Source organism: Narcine bancroftii, chromosome 2 (assembly GCF_036971445.1).
Source record: "Narcine bancroftii isolate sNarBan1 chromosome 2, sNarBan1.hap1, whole genome shotgun sequence".
Lineage (NCBI taxonomy): Eukaryota > Metazoa > Chordata > Chondrichthyes > Torpediniformes > Narcinidae > Narcine > Narcine bancroftii.
In genome coordinates, this window is record NC_091470.1 from 57,102,436 (window position 1) to 57,121,884 (window position 19,449).

Genomic DNA, 19,449 nt, shown 5'->3' on the forward strand with positions numbered 1-19,449 from the left:
AGTTTTTGAAACATGTCAAAGATCAAATTACTTCTTATTCACTGAAAATTCCTCTCCAGAAATTTCTGATTTCATAGTCTGTGATACCTTCAAAGCTTTCATTAGAGGTTAAATAATTTCATACATGGCTTTTATTAACAAGAAGGCAAATTCTGAGAGAGATGACTTGGCTACTCAATTGAAGGTTATTGATCAACCTTAGTTCCAAAACCTGAGCTTTTTTTTTAGAAGGGTTGAACTCAAAACTAAATATGATCTCCTTCTTAATTTTCCTAAACAAACCCAAATCTTCAAGTCTTTTAGCTAGCCAAATTAAAAAACTAACAGCTTATTGCCAAGATCCATAAAGCTCACGGCCAGACCACTAGTGGTCACATTGAAATAAATGATGCTTTTTTCAATTTTACACTAAACTATATAGTTCTGATTTTACTCAAGATCAAACTTCAATATGGAACTTCTTAGATAAATTGACGATCTCAGCAGGAGATAGTGGCAGCTATTAACTTTTTACAGTCCTGCAAAAGTCCTGGTCCAGCTGGATTCCCAGTGGAATTCTATCAATCCTTTTCTCACTTACTGATACCCTATTTGGACTCTGTCTTTGGTCAATCTTCAATTAGTGGAAAGTTGCTGCAAACCTTTTATGATCCTTCCATCTCCCTTATTCTTAAAAAGAATAATGATCCCTTAGACTGTTCCTCTTGCAGACCAATTTGCTTTCTAAATTTTGATGCCAAGATTTTGACTAAGATCCTGGCCTCTAGATTAAAGAATGTGGTACCTCTAATTATTTCTGAGGATTAAATGGGACTCACAATTCAATATTTGACATTTTTTAGGTATTCTTTACTCTCCTACAGTCTTGTCCTCTGAATATATTATCTCCTTAGATACTGAAAAGGCATTCGATCGAGTGGAATGAGAATATTTATTTTGTGTACTCGAGAAATTTAATCCAGGTTCTTGATTTATTCATTGAATTAAATTGATATATTTGTCCCCTACAGCTTCAATTTACTTTAATTCAGTTACATCCAAATGCTTTAAACTGTACTGTGAAGCAGACAGGTTTGTCCCTTAAGCCCTCTTCTATTCAATTTGGCTTTGGAACTATTAGCGTCCTCTCAAATCTCTGGAGCAAGAAATGCTCATAAGATGTCTCCCTATACTGATGATCCTCTGCAATACATATCCAATCCTGACCATTCAATTCCATATATTTTGTGATTTAATCCATTTGGTCAGTTTTTAGGCTATAAATTAAACCTGCAGAAGAGTGAAATATTTGTTTTGAATTCTTCCTGCTCCTTTTGATTCCCCTCTCCCTTGTTAAAATTGTTTTAAAAAATTAATGTAACTGTTTAGGCATTATTATTACTAAAAAGTTTAATAATTTGTTTAAGGAGAATTTCCTTACCCTTCTGAATCTCAATGGTCTCCTCCTTTGATTACTTTAATTGGACATGTTAATGTTATCAAAATGAATATTTTGCATAAATTTTTGTTTTTCAAGCTGTACCAGTTTTTGTTCCTAAATCCTTTTTTGATTCATTAGATTCTCTCATCTCTTTTGTTTGGAAAAACAAGCACCCCCACCTCAATTTTTTTCCTTCAAAATACTAAAATAAATGGAGGTTTGGCATTACCTAATTTTAGATTTTATTACTGGGCAGTGAATATTAGATATATTACTATTTGGATCCATCATAATGAATACCAAGGTGCTTCATGATGGATTGACCTAGATATTAAGTCTACTAAAAAGTATTCTCTCCTCTCGATAATTGGAGCACCCTTGCCTTTTTTGGCTTCCAAGTTGACTGATAATTTGGTCGTCAGACACACTTTGAGAATTTGGTTTCAATTTAGAAAACATTTTGGTTACCATAGGTTTTTAGTGGTTAGCCCTATTTTACATTACTTTTTTTTCCATCTTCTGCCTACAAGATATCAGTTATACTCAATAGCTAACCTTTTCTAAATCTATATATTGACCAAAATCTGCCTTCTTTTGAACAATTATCTATTAAATTTAAAATATATAAACATTTTTTTTTGTTATTTACAGATTCAACATTCTTTAATGTTGAAGCTTTCCCAGGATTTAGATTTTAACCTTATTTGGGAAGTATATAATTTTAAACCTAATTATAAAGGATTGCTTTCTGTCCTTTATGAAATACTTTCAAGATCTAGGGATAGTTCCCTGTGTAGCATTAAGAAATTATGGGAACAAGACTTCCAATAACCATTTGGCGAAACTACATGGGATTCTACTTTGAAACGTGTTCACTCATTTCCTCTTTGTGCTGGGCACTCATTTATTCAATTTAAAGTGGTCCAGCGAGCACACTTTTCTAAGCTTCAGTTAGCTACATTTTATCCTAATATTGTCTCTAAATCTGATAAATGTATAACTGGAAGGTAAGTTGTATCATATGTTTTGGCTACGTTTTTCACTCTTTAATTTTTGGCAAGAGGTATTTCTCACCTTATCGTTAGTTCTTAATATTAACTTGACTCCTCGCCCTTTCATTGGTATTTTATTGGAATGTGTGAGCCAATGGATTTAATAGTGAGTTTTTCACAATCCCTCAATGCTAGAAGGGCCATTTTGCTGAGATGGAAAGATGCAGTCCCTCCCACTCACACTCACTGGTTGGTGGATCTGATGGCATGTCTCTCTCTCACTCTAGAAAAAATTGTTCTACCACTGCAATGGATCTTAATTTTTTTTCTCTTTGGGACCTTTTTCTTAATTACTTTAAAATTTGTAGATTAATTAACTTTGCTTTTTTTTGACAACTCCATAGTTATTATTAGTAATGGACTCCTTAACTTGGCCAGTAGCCATCATAAAGTGGGGTTTGATTCTTAGTTTAGGAATGTATTATTTTTTTCCTTTTACTTTTTAAATTTAGTAACATAGGTTCATGTGTAACTTTTTCATTGTCATTTGATAATTGTAACTTAATAAATTACTTTATTATTACCATGTACCTTTGTATTTTGCATATGTTAAAACCAATAAGAAGATTAAAAAGAAAGAAATCTAGAAAAAATTAGATAGCTATCAAAGATTAAAATATTAAATTCCAAAAGATGTGAGGCTCATTTATGGACTACTATCATAATATTGAAATTTAATGTTGTTCTGGAATTTTGGTGCTGTGTCATCCCTCTCCAAGGTGTTACTTGATTCATTGTCAACTTTCAACTTTGCTTCGAGGAAGGGGTTTTGATTTTCTTTAATTTTTTTTCTTGTTTTTTTGTTGGTGTGATGTTTTATTTCATTATTAAGAATGTGCTCTGGATTCCTTAATTAGGATCATTTTTTTTTTCTAATTTTGTAGCATATTGTATAATTGTACCATTATATTTCAAATACCAATAAAAATATTTTAAAAGAAAAAGAACCTGGACACAACATCTTCATTGGACAGAACTCTCAGAGAAATCCTATATACCTGGGAGTCTGCAACTAATATTTTGGTTTGTTGCCTTCTCAAAGCTGCCCTTTTTATAGTACTATCAACTTCTAGACCACAATTTTTCCAAACTATAGCTGCTCCAGCACATTAAGAAAATGAAAATAATTAATTTTTTGAAGTTAAATTATTTTTCCAATTGTCTTGGAGCCCTGTTGTTATTATGGAGACTCAGATTTCAAGAGTGTTTAGTGCTCCAGAAAGTCCCGTTTAATTTTTTTTTAACTTCATACAACTAAAGTATAGCAGAGCCACTGTAATTTGGCTTCATTGAACAAAGAATGGGAAGAATAGCTTAGAACTCAACATCTTGCTGATATTCAAAAGGGTATTCATGCGATATTGCACATTAATAGATGGCTAAAATTGTGAATGAAAATTGGCCACATTAACAGCTGCCAAGTTTGTGAAAACTAACTTTTTCCAAAGGATCTCAGAAAAGAATAGACTGGAGAAGTTGAAATTTTGATTATCCATTTAAGTTTGTAACAAGGAAGTTTGAAAGTGCTAAAAATGTGTCTGAGGAACAGTAAAAAAATCCCATTTTTAAAACACAAGATTACAGCTCAGGTGATGGTAGCAAATCAATATGAAACAATAACATATTAGCTTGAGACCTTTTGTTATGGGTAAAATTGGTTTCCTCTATTATAAATGAGGTAATGATAAATTATGGAAGGCATATTTTCCCAGGATGCTAATGTCAAAAACTAGGTCTGAGAGAGGGAAAGTTTAAAGGAAATTTACTGGGCAAGTATTTTTTTTAGATACACTGAGAGCAGTAGGTGCCTGCAGTGTGCTGCTAGATGTGTGGGAGCACAAGATTGAAAAGGGATTTAGAAGGCATCTGAACAGGCAGGGAATGGAGGGAGTTGGAGCAGATGAGATTAGTTAAAATTAGCGTCGTGGTCAACATAAACCAGGGAGTGAAGGGCCTGTTCTTGTGAAATACTCTTCTATGTTGTTACTTCACACTTAAATTGAAAGTGAAGTAAATACTGTGCCCATTTCTGTTTGAATCCCTATCACTTGTATTTTGTGTTCTGGGTTGTTCCAAGGTGCTTGAAATCCATTCTTGGAGTAAAAGGATGGTTCGAAAGAATTCGAACTTAACTTTCAGTTTTTGGTATAATACCATCAATCAGTCAAAAATTGATTGAATTAGATTGACCACCTATTTGATTGATTGCTATCAAAAGTTAAATTGGTCAGATTAAACTGATTCTGTCAATCTCTCCATTCAGTTCATGATTAAACTGATGTGTTAATTAAATGAGGCATTGAAACTGGAGTTCAAGTTGACTGTTGGCAAGCTGGAGATTTTTGTTCTAAATTGATTTTAGTTTGTATAACAGTCCAGCTGTTTCTTGAAGACAGGTGGTGTTTGTGTCATTTCTGTTCTTTGTAACACTAATTTTAGGGAGTCTATAAAAAATGAAACAGTCATGAAGATCTTAGCATTGAATGTAATTACAGAATTGGGTTGAAAAGAAGTGATCATTAATTGGGAATTAATAATGTGTTCAAAATGAGTCATGAAGTCATTAACTATTCAAGCTGCATGAGGGACCTGAATTTTGATTTGTGCGTTCATGAGGATCACAAATTGAAAAATGCACTCAATAGCATGGTCAACTTTTTTTCTAAAAATCTAGCTAATAAATCAAAATAGTTTAGATTAAGATTTTTATGGTCACGCAGTCTAATTGTAGGCATTGAGTCATAAATGGTTTAATAGAAGGGAGTGCATCAGGGACATGTCTTGGTGTCTGGCCACTTTGTTGTGAATGGCACATTTGAAACCTATGCCATTCATAATTTCTAGGGAATTTGAAAGGATTATTGTTTGAAATTGGATGATTGCCTTGTGAAGACTTGAATCTAGGATCATTCCTATGATCCAAAAGTGGTGATTATTTAACTGCTAGAATTACACTGAAATAGAGGATTAAGAAGTTATCTTAGGATCAGGAAACCAGTGAAAGGACAATGACATCTATGACAGATCATCTGGAATTCTAGTTATTGGCTGAGATTTGAAAAGGATTCTTGCTTTCCCTTCTCTGTTTCTTTGGTATTTTTTTTTTAAACATGATATTTGTAATCTTCCTCTGAATATTATACAACAATCAATGATTTATTCAGTCTGAGGATACAGTTTATCATTGACAAGGCCTGTCTGTGATGGTAGAGGCAACCGTGAAAATGAGTGAGTAAAAATATATATATCAGATTAGTGTGCTAACACAGTTAGGAGCATGTTTCTATTTCCATATGCCTCTCTCGGCCTTGTACATTAAATTTTAAAATTTAGACATACAGCATGGTAACAGGCCATTTTGGCCCACGAGCCCGTGCTGCCCGATTAATCTACCACCCTGGTACATTTTTTGAACAATGGAAGGAAATTGGGGCCCCCAGGGAAAAACCACGCAGGCAGGGGGAACGCCTTACAGGCAGCACAGGATTCGAACCCCTGGTCCCGATCGTTGGCACTAACCATGCCATCCATTTAAGTTAGGAGAGATTCTGTGTTTGATAGATTTTATTGACTAAGCATTGGCACATTCCTGAAATATACTTTATAAATAGCCATGGAATGCAGATGGTGGAAAATGTTTTTTTTTAACAAAAGTTAGACTTTTATTAAAACAGCATTCATTCAGTTAAATTTAATTTCACCACTCTTATTACTTTTACCTTGTAGGTTATGGAAAGGCTTTGAAGTATTAAGTGAATTACTTAACAAGTGGTATTTAACCTGAGAGTTGACTAATTATGGTTCATTCACACTCATCAATCTTTGATTGCAGAGTCGATCCTGAGGACAAAAAGAAAATAATTTCTAGAATGATATAACACAATGCAGCTATCCAGAGAGAATCGATCATTCTAGCAAGAGGGTCAGAGATAAAAGTGAGGTTCATATTAGAAATTAAAGTTATTGTAATTTATAACTGTTACTTCAAATAACTGCATGTCCAACTCTAGCCAGTTTAAAAAGTAGTAAAATCCATAACTGGAGATTTGAAGTTCACAAAAGTGAGCTCAGATAAAAATGACAGATAAAAGACATCAACAAACTAGATGGGATTTTATGACAATATGGTAGAACCATAGTAAAGCATAAAACAACCTGAAGAAACTCAACAGGTCAATCAGCATCAGCTGGGGGCAAGAAGTTACCGATGCTTGCTGTATAGTTTGATACAGATTGTAGTCTCTCCTATTTCCAGAACCATAATAAATTCTGCAGATACTGAAGTAAATATTTGAGTCAAGGTTTATTTAATTAACTGAATTTAATTCAGCTGTTTTGATCAGAACTTGAGTCAAGTTTCCAAATAAAGGCCTGTGGGCACCCTGACCTGTCCATTTTTTGTATTATTTTTATATTAATTTGTATGTGAAAATTCTTGTTACATCTTCAGCATGAGTAGAATATTGTCTGTGCATAGAAACATAGAAACATAGAAGATAGGAGCAGGAGTAGGTCATTCGACCCTTCGAGCCTGCTCCGCCATTCAACGAGATCATGGCTGATCTTAAAATTCAGTACCCTGTCCCCGCCTTCTCTCCGTAATCTTTAATACCCTTATACTGAAGAAATAGATCTAATCCCCTCTTAAATATATTTAATGAACCTGCCTCTACTGCCCTCTGTGGCAATGAATTCCATAGATTCACCACCCTCTGGGTAAAGAAATTCCTCCTCATCTTTGTCCTAAATGGTTTGCCTATTATCCTCAAACCATGGCCCCGGGTTCTGGATTTTCCCATCATTGGAAACATCCCATCTGCATCCATTCTGTCCAGTCCTGCCAGAATTTTATAGGTCTCTATGAGATCCCCTCTCAATCTTCTAAACTCCAGCGAGTACAATCCCAATTTGCGCAATCTTTCCTCATAAGTCATTCCTGCCATTTCAGGTATCAGCCTGGTGAATCGTCTCTGCACTCCCTCCATTGCAAGAACATCCTTCCTTAGATAAGGTGACCAAAACTGCACACAATACTCCAGGTGGGATCTCACCAAGGCCCTGTACAGCTGCAGTAAGGTATCCTTGTTCCTATACTCAAACCCTCTTGATATGAAGGCCAACATAGCATTTGCCTTTTTAACCGCCTGCTGTACCTGCATGCTCGCCTTCAGAGACTGGTGTACAAGTACCCCTAGGTCTCTCTGCACTTCCCCATCTCTTAATCTATTGCCATTCAAATAGTAATCTGCCCTCCAGTTTGGATTACCAAAGTGGATAACCTCACATTTATCCACATTGTAGTGCATTTGCCATGTATCTGCCCAGTCCCTCAATTTATCCAAATCACACTGGAGCTTCCTGACCCCCTCTTCCGTGCACACAACCCCTCCTAGCTTAGTGTCATCTGCAAATTTGGAGATATTACATCCAATCCCCTCGTCCAGATCATTAATGTAAATTGTGAACAGCTGGGGTCCCAGTACAGATCCCTGTGGTACCCCACTGGTCACCGCCTGCCACTCAGAAAATGAGCCATTTATCCCAACTCTCTGTCTTCTACCTGCCAGCCAGTTCTCAATCCACATCAATACTTTGCCCCCAATGCCATGAGCCTTGATTTTGGAAGCCAGTCGTTTATGCGGGACCTTATCGAAGGCCTTTTGGAAGTCCAGTTACACCACATCCACTGGCTCTCCCCCATCTATTTTACCTGTCACCATCTCAAAGAATTCCAATAGATTTGTCAAGCACGATTTACCTTTTGTAAATCCATGTTGACTCTGTCCGATCCCTTCTCTGCTAGTCATATGCATATTACATCCTTAATAATGGATTCCATCATTTTGCCCACTACTGATGTAAGGCTCACCGGCCTATAATTCCCCGCTTTTTCTCTACCCCCCCTTTTTAAATAGTGGGGTAACATTAGCTACCCTCCAATCCATGGGTACTGATCCTATCGAGTTCTGGAAAATAAAGCATCTGCTATCTGAATGGCCACTTCCTTAAGTACCCTAGGATGTAGATTATCAGGCCCTTGGGATATATCTGCCTTCAATCCCATCAATTTACCCAAGACCATGTCCTTGGAGATACTGATTTCTTTCAGTTCCACCCTTGCATTAGTCTCTGTTTCCCAACATCCTTGGGAGGTTATTTGTATCCTCTATTGTAAAAACAGAACTAAAGTAAGAATTTAATTGGTCTGCCATTTCCTTATTCCCCATTATATATTCCCCTGATTCCGACTGCAAGGGACCTACTCTGGATTTCACCAATCTTTTCCTCTTGACATATTTATAAATGCTTTTACAGTCGGTTTTTCTATTTGCCGCAAGCTTACGTTCGTAATTTATTTTTGCTCTCTTGATTAATCCCTTTGTCCTCCTTTGGTGCATCTTGAACTGCTCCCAGTCTTCGGTTGTGGTACTTTTTTTGGCCAGTTGATATCCTCTCTCTTTGGACCTAATGCTGTCTCTAATTTCCCTTGTTATCCACGGTTGAGTCACCTTTTTTGGTTTATTTTGATGCCAAACCGGTATAAACGATTTTTGCAATTTCTCCATTAGATCTGTGAATGCTTTCCATTGTCTATCCGCAGTCAACTCCCCCATAAACACCACCCAATCAATCTTACTCAACTCCCGTCTCATACCATCATAATTCCCTTTATTTAAATTCAGGACTAATTTCATCACTCTCCATGTCGAGTGAGAATTTGATCATATTATGATCGCTCCTACCCAAAGGGCCTCGTACAACAAGATTGTTGATTAGCCCCTTATCATTGCATAATATCCAATCTAAAATGGCCTGCTCCCGAGTTGGTTCCTCGACATATTGGTCTAGATAACCGTCCCATAAACATTCAAGGAATTCCTCCTCCTCAGTATTTTTACTAATTTGACTAGTCCAATCTATATGCAAATTAAAGTCTCCCATGATGACAGCTGTTCCCTTATTGCACGCTTTTCTAATTTCTCTTTTAATGCCTTCCCTCCCACTACTATTTGGAGGCCTATATACCACCCCCACTAACGTTTTCCGCCCCTTGCTATTCCTCAGTTCTACCCATATAGATTCCGCATCTTCCGAGTTGATATCCTTTCTGTCAATCGTGTCGGTCCCTTCTCTCACCATCAATACTACCCCACCCCCTTTTCTTTCTTGCCGATCCCTCCTAAATATCGTATACCACAGGATGTTAAGTTCGCAGGCTTGCCCACCCTGCAGCCATGTTTTTGTAATCCCAATCAAATCATATTTGTTTATCTCAATTTCCACAGCTAATTCATCTACCTTGTCCCGAATGCTGCTTGCATTAAGATATAAAGCCTTCAGATTTGCTTTTTTCACCCTCCTTGCTCTTTCTGATTTTTTGCTTTCGCTGCCTATCCTAACTTTTCCTGTTTTATCTTTTCTGTCCTTTGCCCTAACATACAGGTTCCCACCCCCCTGCCAAATTAGTTTAAACCGTACCCGACGGCTGTACCAAACCTAGCTGCCAATATATTGACCCCTTTTGGGTTTTGGTGTAACCCATCCTTCTTGTAGAGGTCATGCCTTCCCCAAAAGAGATCCCAATGATCCAAAACCCAAAACCCTGTCCTTTACACCAGCCCCTCAGCCACATTTTCATTTTTCTTAACCTTCCATTTTTGTTCTCAGTTGCACTTGGCACAGGTAGCAAACCAGAGATCACCACCCTGGCTGTCCTATTTCTTAGTTTCTGTCCTAGCTCTCTGTAATCCTTTTTCAGTACTTCCTCCTTTTTATCTATGTCATTGTTACCCACATGTACCAAGACATCAGGGTGTTCGCCTTCCCCTTTTAGAATACCCTGGACCCGATTTGAGATATCCCGCACCCTTGCACACCATGCAGGCATACCTATCTGGCTCACAGAATCTCCTGTCTGTATTTCTGACAATGGAGTCCCCAATGACCATTGCATTCCTCTTTACCTTTTGGTCCACCATGCCAGGCTCAGTGCTAGCGACCTGGTCACTACTGCCAGCTTCTGTCAGGTCATCTCCCTCAAAAGCATCCAATAAAGTATACCTGTAACTGAGAGGGATATTCACAGGTGTGCTCTCCAGTTTCCTGGTATTTTTCTTCCCTCCCCTGACAGTTACCCACTTACCTGACACATCTGGTCTTGGGGTAACTATGTCCCTGAAAGTTGAATCTATCAACTCCTCACTCTCCCTTACCAGCCGTAGGTCCTCAAGTAGCAGCTCCAGTTCCCCAACTCGGTCCTTAAGGAACTGCATCTCGATGCACCTGACGCAGATGTGGCTATTTGGGAGGGTGGGACTCACCCATGGTTCCGACATCTGACATCCAGTACAAAGCACCATAGGCATGACTGAGCTAAAATAATGCCACTTACCTTTCTCCTCGCCTGCTTTTGCCTAAGCTTGTTGAGCCAAAGGCTGGAAGTCCCACTCCTTCAGTGCCCCATTCACTCAGTGCGCCGCTCCTCGCTGGCCGCTCCCTCCCCTTTTACTGGCCCCTTGACTAATTAACCTTGACCAATTAACCCAGTCACTCTCTCCAAGCTCCTACTCCTCTGACTCACAGCTCAAACTCCAGCTGCTGCCTCCTCAGACTCCCAGCCCGATTTGAGTAGGCCCAAGCCCCAGTAAGCCATTGTATTTAACTGCTTACCTCCACGTCACTCTCTCCGAGCTTCTCCTCCTTCGACTCCCAGCTCGCATTTACATATAGATTGGACTAACCAAATTAGTAAGTGTATTAGACTTGCCAATGACCTAAAAACTGTTTACCTTTTGCTGGCATTCCATGAAAGCCACTAGAAACCTTTTCCTGTTGGTCAGTTTGTCCCTAACTTTCCAACCTGCATGCTGCAAGACAGAAGTTGGAGACCAACTGGAGGAGAAATACTGGGGCATTTAACTTCCTGCTTCATTTCTGGACTCAGAAGTAAAGCTAAATGTTCCTTCATATTTTTAATTTACTTCGGCCTTTGTTTTATTTATTAATTTCTAATCATTTATTTTTCAATGTTTTTATTAACATTGAAATTCCGCCTTGAAAAATACAGAGAACATAAGGATATGTTAAAAGTCTAAAAGGTACATTGCACTTAAAACATATCATTTTTCTCAATCAAACACATTACATTATACAGTATTAATATTTTATTTTATTATTTAAAAAAAAACCTAATGCACTACCAAAAAAGCTGATTGGCAAAATAAAAACAGATTTCTTATCAGAGTAATAAATTGCCTAATTCGTCAACACTTCTACCTTCATATCAAATCAGAGATTATGAAAGTAATTAAAGAAGCATCTTCAGTGTTTGAAAATTTGAATTCAGTTTGAAAATTGAGCATTTAATCTTCTCCAAGTTGAAACATGACATGATATATTGATCATGATTAAGCGGGGTCATGTCCCTCCATCTGAGCAACACTGCCATAAGAGAAATAAAAGCTAATACCTGCAAATCAGATGCCATTACAGTCGTCATTCTCTCCAACAATACCAAATTTCTAATAATTTAAGATTTAAAAACTCATAGAAGTGTGATTTGAACATGTTTTAATTGTCTTGGATTATCCTGGGGATGTCATCATCATGGTCAACTGCACCTTGCAGGGTGGGTGACAACAGTAGCCACTTTCCCAGGACCATTTGTGCCACAGGAATGTGAAAAACAGTGGAAGTGTTTATGATAATGAGCCAGAAATCACATCATGTGTAGTCTTTTGTTCTGAGAACTGGCAGACTGAAAATTTAAAAAAAACAATTGTTCCCATTTCTCTTGATTATAAAAGAGCTATTGCAGTTTTTTTTAAGAGTATAGAATAATATACACAACTATCTGGATTTCATCATTTCAAATTATAGTTTCTGCATACATTTGTTTCAGACAGAAAATTCTGGTCGTCATTTGTTGTTTCCTCTCTTTCCACCTTTGTACTCCACTTACATTTATAACTTCTCCAGTCACATCTTTTTGTTTCTTTACTATAATCATTGTTCCTTTGTCTTGGATCCATCTGTTTTGTCACTGAAACAGTGTATTTCATCATTTCACCATATGAAGAGGGGCTCAGGCCCGAAACATCGGTTGTATATTTTTATCTCCAGCTGAGTTTCTCCAGCCTTCTGAGGTAGAGTGGGTAAGATTTTTTGGCAACCCTACTCTTTGGTTCTTTTCTCGTTTGTATTTCCTTGCCCTGTTATTACTTATAAATGTAAATATTTTGACAAAAGTATATTGAACTGAAATAGCTCCTTTTCTCTCAAAAGGACCTTTCATATATTACCACTATCATCTGCTTGTTCTTCAGTTGACATCCAGCAGCATATAATGTGCTGAGCAATAATCTAGAATGGGACCAATCTCTTTAGCATGTGTCGTATAGTTCCAATGTAGGTGGAACATTGTTAAGGTTTGTGAATAAATATAACAAAGAAAGTACAGTGAAAAGACTGGCTCTCTCATCAAAAATGTACACATGACCATAATACAAAGTACATTCCTTATAATTTTATACAGTTTTACAATTTCCTGAAGAAAGGTAAGATATTGACTCAAACATAGAGGTCGATTCAAAGGAAAGAAAATCTTTAACTTTCTGATGTGATCAAAAATAAGTTTCAGATGTGCTATCAAACACAAATCCATCATGTTTCTTGTCTAAGCAATGTTGGTCCCACATTAAACTTATCTGGTTTATTTTCTGTTTCAGTATTCATCCTATTTAGATGAGGACATGTGCTAAACAGAGACCACCCCACACCCACCATGCACACAAATCAGATTGTAGCTTTCTTTTCACAGGCCCTAAAACTAGCATAAATAATCAAGTCTTCTATAAATCTGTTGAAAGAATTGTCAGTGGCATTATCCAGATTAACATAGATTGGAATGAAAATCTTTCCAAGCAATAGTACATTCAGCAGTTGCAATTCTGTAATAAATTTTGTGTCTATGAAGTTCATTCTAATATCTTCACTTTTATCATATAGTTCCAGGCATGAATAACCCACTGAGTAGCAAGAAATCTCATGACATCCAACCTAATTCTGTGGGTTTTTTGTAATGAAGAATGATGACCCCTTGCATTGCCAATTTATCCACTAAATGTTTTCATTCATAGATAGTGTATCCCCTTTAAGTCTGACTGTAATACTGTATATATTTTCATAATATAAGCTATCATAATAACTAAGGGCACTTAGACAAGTAATCCTTCTGGAAATCTTTTCCAAAAGTGTCTCCATATTGTCTGGCATGTGAAGCCGCTACAGTATTTTGTTTGAAATTAACTTGAATAACATAGTCATTAAGTTTCAATCTATTGCTCTTGAAATTAATCCTAATACATGATTTTCCTAAGCAATGGCCTCTCAGTACATCATGCATCTACAGACCATGTATTTTAATATTTAAGCCCCCTTTCTGCTTGGTAAATATTAATTTGGTCTGAAGAATGGCCTTAATCCTACTAGTATGAGAGCATCTGCTAGAACCCTCCTGACACCTCCAATACACATAAATCAAATTTTTAGCTTTATTTTCACAAGACATAACAAGCATATTAATTTTAAAATTACATGTAAACCTGTCAAAGGCAATATCTTGATTATTATCACAGATTGGGGGAGGTGAGGGGAGAAACAATCCTAACCATAGGATATTCTGTAGATGCTGTTCTATAAATTCTTTGCCTCAATGAAGTTAACCAATTTCTCATTCATTCTAAGATCTTCCCTTTTATTTCATTGTTATCTCAAAGTAATTTGATCAGTTAAGATATATATTATCATGCTTGAAATCACATTTGGCAAAATAGCATATGTGTGGCAATTATCAGGTTCAGGTTCAAGTTTATTGTCATCTGATTGTACATCTACAGATACAACCTGACAAAATAAAACATCTCTGGACCATACAGACACAAAGTATAGCCTACACACGAATGACATGTACATAGCAATTAAAAATGAAATACAGGTTTCTAGGGTGTTCAACGGTCTCACTGCCTATGGAGAAGTTGTTTACCAGCCTAACAGTCCTGGTTTTGATGGTGGCATTGATTGATTCTTTTATTAATTGATTATTAGTAAATTATTGCATGCTTTGCTTTCTAATAAATTTTACACACAGGACAAAAGAGTTTTTATCTGGTAATGTGACCAATGATCATTTCAAGGATTTAACATCTGATTGCATTTTGCTCAGTTATCTTTTAAGATCATCCATCTTGGAGATCCTGGACATTGGAAACTTTTACAGTAAAAACTATACATGGATTCCTAGAGGAAACATTGATTAATTGATCATTTCTTCAGGGTTCAGTGGACTTCAAAAACATACTTCTGATGCTTTTTACAGGTATTTACTGGAAATACAACCAAGACACGATATGAATAGATTGCCTTGCCTATGTTATGTAGGTTTGCATGCCAGTGTGAAATATTTTGATCAATTAACTGAAAAAAATGTCAAATTTATAGCAAGGCATAAATTTGCATAGTACAGAAATAATTTAATGCTGAGCTTTGCATTATTGCTTCCATTAAGAGAATGTGCAGTGGCTCGATCTGAAGAGTGTCGATCACCAAACCCTCTGTAAATAATGAATGGTTTGCAGTTAGAAAATATTTTTGTTAGAGGTTGCATTTTGCAACTTTATAATGACAGAGGAAAGAATTAGTAGGGAAAACACTTACTTCATAGTAAATGATTTTGAAATTGCTTTGTGCATTTGAATGATAGCTTCGTCCATTTTTATCGTGAGCAACACCTGGAGAGATTGTTAGGGGAATTTGAATATATAATTTGGCTTAAACCTGATGAAATGTCAGTAAGGGGAACTGCAACGCAAAATTCTTTTTAATGTCACGTCAACTTGTGCTTTTCACTAACCTGTCTATTCAGCAGACAAATATTCAAACTCCTGGTTGATCTGTGCATTACTAAAATAATGATAAATCTATAATAGGTTAAATGAGAAGTGTTTCACATTGAAAGGCAAATAATACAGTCTCAAAGGTGTCCAACAGAGAGCTGAGACAAAGCTTCAAATATTCAGGATTCAGCCCTTTTGTTTTTATTATATGTATGTGATTATCAGAAAAGATAAACACATAGTTTCATGATTGAACTTATTAAATCAAATTAAATATACTTGCCCTCAACTTTCAGAGTAAAGCAGACTAAAAAGGTGATACAGCACCTAAAGGCCAGGCTGCACAGAACCGCAACAGTAATCTTGTTTTGCTTCAGAAAACATAACCGTTGATTTATGTATTATTTATGTTGACGGAAATGAAGAGCATGAACAGAAAACCGTGTCCCCACAGCTAAAGGAATTACTTGTTTTCAAACCTGTATTTTTTTTTTAAATTGTTTTGCTCAAAATGGGTCTTAACTAATAAAGCATCTGAGTAATCGGACTCCTGTTTGTCTTTTGGTTTTTTTTAAAAACTGGAATTGAAAAGGAAATAGCTTGTAATAAATATGTTAGATACTTTGCAAACATATCAGAATCCAGAATTTCTGTCTTTTCAGAATCCAGAATTTCTGTCTTTTCAGAATCCAGAATTTCTGTCTTTGTCTTTTATATATTTTAATTGTTCAAGAATTATAGTGACTCCCCACCCTCTTTCCTTCATGTTGTAGGATTTGCTGGGTTTCTCATTGCCAATTAAAGATTTTGTATCTCACAATTTTGATTGGACTTGAAGTGAAGTTGTTTCACCAAACCAACTTGAAGATGAAGTTTGTTTTCGTACAGTAAATATAAACTCAATGTTCAGATGGACTGAAATTCTTGCTGCAACTACATAAAATATACCAACGAACAAGTATAAATTAAATTACCACAGGAGAGAATAATTGTAATAAATTTAAAAGGATAGATAAAAATTCACAGTTTCAGGAAGTAAAATAAAGGATAAGTTTACAATGGTACAGACACACTTTGGTAGTCCGAGAGAAGTGTTATGGTTATAGTCTTCTGTACCTTCTGCTTGAAGATAGCAAGGAGAAAGGAACATGACTGGGGTGATGGGCAGCCTTTTGTAATGTTGACTATCTTCAGACTGTTCCTCATCTAAATACGTTGATGCCTGTGATGCCTCGTGTGTTCCTGCACATTCAAGTTTCCTAGACAGACCATGAGGCAACCAGGCAGTATACTTTGCATGATACTCCTATAGAAGTCTGATTAAAGCATTTGAGAATGTGCTGAATCTCTTTAGGTTTCTTTGAAAAGTAGAAGCATTGATGTGCCTTCACAGTGGTCTTGATGTGCTGGTCTAAGAGAGGTACTCTGATATATGGACACCCAAGAATTTGAAATGACTAACCTTCTCCCCTGCCGTCCCACCTGTAAAGAAAGGTGCATGGTCCCTCAGCCTCCCCGTCCCAAAGTCCTTACTGATGCTGAGAGCAAGATTGTTGGTTTAGGACCACACAACCAGATTCTCAATCTCCATCCTATATTGTGACTCATTATCATCCATTAATATGGCCAACAACAAAGGGGCTGTCAGCAAATTTATAGATCTTGTTGGAACTAAATTTGACTAGGTATTTGTGGATATGATGGGGAGGAAACTAAGCGCACAGACTTAAGGTGCCCTGTGTTAAATTTTTTAATTTATACATACAGCACGGTATCAAACTCTTTCAGTCCACATCCTGTGACGCCCAATTACACCCAATTGACCTACAACCCTAGGTACATTTTGATGTGTTGAAGGTCAGTGAGGAGCAAGTTATGAGGGCAATCAGCACTGACTCCAGTCTTCTGATGAGGAAGTTGAGAATCCAGTTGCAAAGTGAGGAATGCATTTTCAGTTTTGCTGGCATGATGGTGTGTATATATCTATAATCTATATATAAAAATAAATAAGCGGCACTGCTGGAGCAGTTGCAAATATAGTGTTTCTGCTGGTGCAGACCTAGGAGAGTGAAGACACAGCACTCCTCCGACCTAGGAGAGTGAAGACACAGCACTCCTCCGACCTAGGAGAGTGAAGACACAGCACTCCTCCGACCTAGGAGAGTGAAGACACAGCACTCCTCCGACCTAGGAGAGTGAAGACACAGCACTCCTCCGACCTAGGAGAGTGAAGACACAGCACTCCTCCGACCTAGGAGAGTGAAGACACAGCACTCTTCCGACCTAGGAGAGTGAAGACACAGCACTCCTCCGACCTAGGAGAGTGAAGACACAGCATTCCTCCGACCTAGGAGATTGAAGACACAGCACTCCTCCGACCTAGGAGAGTGAAGACACAGCACTCCTCCGACCTAGGAGAGTGAAGACACAGCACTCCTCCGACCTAGGAGAGTGAAGACACAGCACTCCTCCGACCTAGGAGAGTGAAGACACAGCACTCCTCCGACCTAGGAGAGTGAAGACACAGCACTCCTCCGACCTAGGAGAGTGAAGACACAGCACTCCTCCGACCTAAGAGAGTGAAGACACAGCACTCCTCCGACCTAGGAGAGTGAAGACACAGCACTCCTCCGACCTAGGAGAGTGAAGACACAGCACTCCTCCATCCTAGGAGTGTGAAGACACAGCACTCCTCTGTTCAACTGTCATGGGAGTTGGTGCCAAGGGAGCAATTGGTGGGAAGGGAGGAGTGGACGAGGTAGTCACAGAAGCAGCGGTCCCTGTGGAAGGTGGAGAAATGGAAAAGGATGATGCTGTTGGACACAGGATGGTGGGGTGGTAGGTGAGGATAAGGGAAACCTTTCTTTGTTCTGCCTCAGATTGAGGGGGCTAGGAAAACGTGTGGGTAATAGAGGATGTGTGGATGAGGGCTGAGTGAGGGAGGTAGAGAGGAAGCCATTTTTTATAGGACACCTTGGATGAATCAAACAGGAGTCTGTGCAGCTGCAGAGGCTGTGTGTAATCCCTCATCCACTCCTCCCTTCCCATCAATCGTTCCTTTGGCATCTACCCTTGTGACCACAGGATGTCCTGCACTTGCACCCAAATGTCCTTCCTCACCACCATTCAGGGCTCCAAACAGACCTTCCAAGTGAAGCATCATGTCACTTGTGAATCTACAAGGATCATCTATTGTCTCCGGTGCTCCTCTACATCAGAATGACTGGATGAAAACTGGGAGATCACTTCATTGAGCACCTCGGCTCTGTCTACTGCAATATGGGGATCTCTCAGTGGCAACCCATGTCTGTTCATGGTCTCGTGCACTGTAAAATGGAGGATCAACTCCTATTTTGCCTGGATCTCCTATTTTCCTGTGGGTTCCTTCAGAGATCTCCCCCTTCCCCCAGTCTATCCATATTTCTTCTTTCCTCTAGCTCTGTCTTTCTTTCTTCCATTTCCCTCTCCCCTTTTCTACAGCTCTGCATTCACAGAGCCAAATCACACCCCCCCCCCCCCAGCAATTCTCCCCTTTCCTCTCTCCTATTGTCCTATCAGTATCCAGTTAACACCTTTTGTCTGTGGATCTGTACTGCTCCCCCTGCCTTTTCTTTCCTTCTCTTCAGCCTTTTAATTCAAGCGCTGCCTATTTTTTAATACCTTCAAAGAAGAGCTCAGACTCAATGTCAGTTAACTATCTTTACCTCCTATGACACTGAGACCTGCTGAGTTCCTCCAGCATTTCTGTGATCTTGACAAGAATATGGTTTGGAAATTGAGAATAATATGCTGTTTTAGCAGCTGTGAATGTCAACTAAAACGATAGTGGGTTTACTTATTCACTGTCTTCTTCCTCTATTATACCCTGGCTGGGTGACAGATTCATAGAGAAATACAGCATGGGAACAGGTCCTTCACTCCAACTTGCCCATGCCAACTGAAATAGCCCATCTATACTAGTTCTTGGATATTTGAAAGGCAAATGAAATATAAAATTAGGTTTGTAGTAAAATGAAATTTTCCATGCCAAAGAAAATGGTTCCAATTGCTGATAGCCAATCATTTCTGCCTTGATAGATTTCCT

At 37.9% G+C, this 19,449-nt stretch overlaps 1 protein-coding gene and 1 long non-coding RNA gene across 12 annotated transcripts in view; one reads left to right on the plus strand and one right to left on the minus strand.

Annotated features, from left to right (window-relative positions):
- The window catches only part of LOC138753571 (neuronal PAS domain-containing protein 3), a 1,142,342-nt gene that overhangs the window by 709,099 nt on the left and 413,794 nt on the right, over positions 1 to 19,449 (plus strand). The window lies entirely within an intron of this gene.
- Positions 1 to 19,449, minus strand: part of LOC138753575 (uncharacterized) — a 44,767-nt gene that overhangs the window by 5,346 nt on the left and 19,972 nt on the right. For all 3 annotated transcript variants that reach the window (XR_011351266.1, XR_011351265.1, XR_011351267.1), the window contains one exon: positions 6,192 to 6,312. This is a non-coding gene — a long non-coding RNA (uncharacterized lncRNA). The remainder of the gene's footprint in view (positions 1 to 6,191; positions 6,313 to 19,449) is intronic.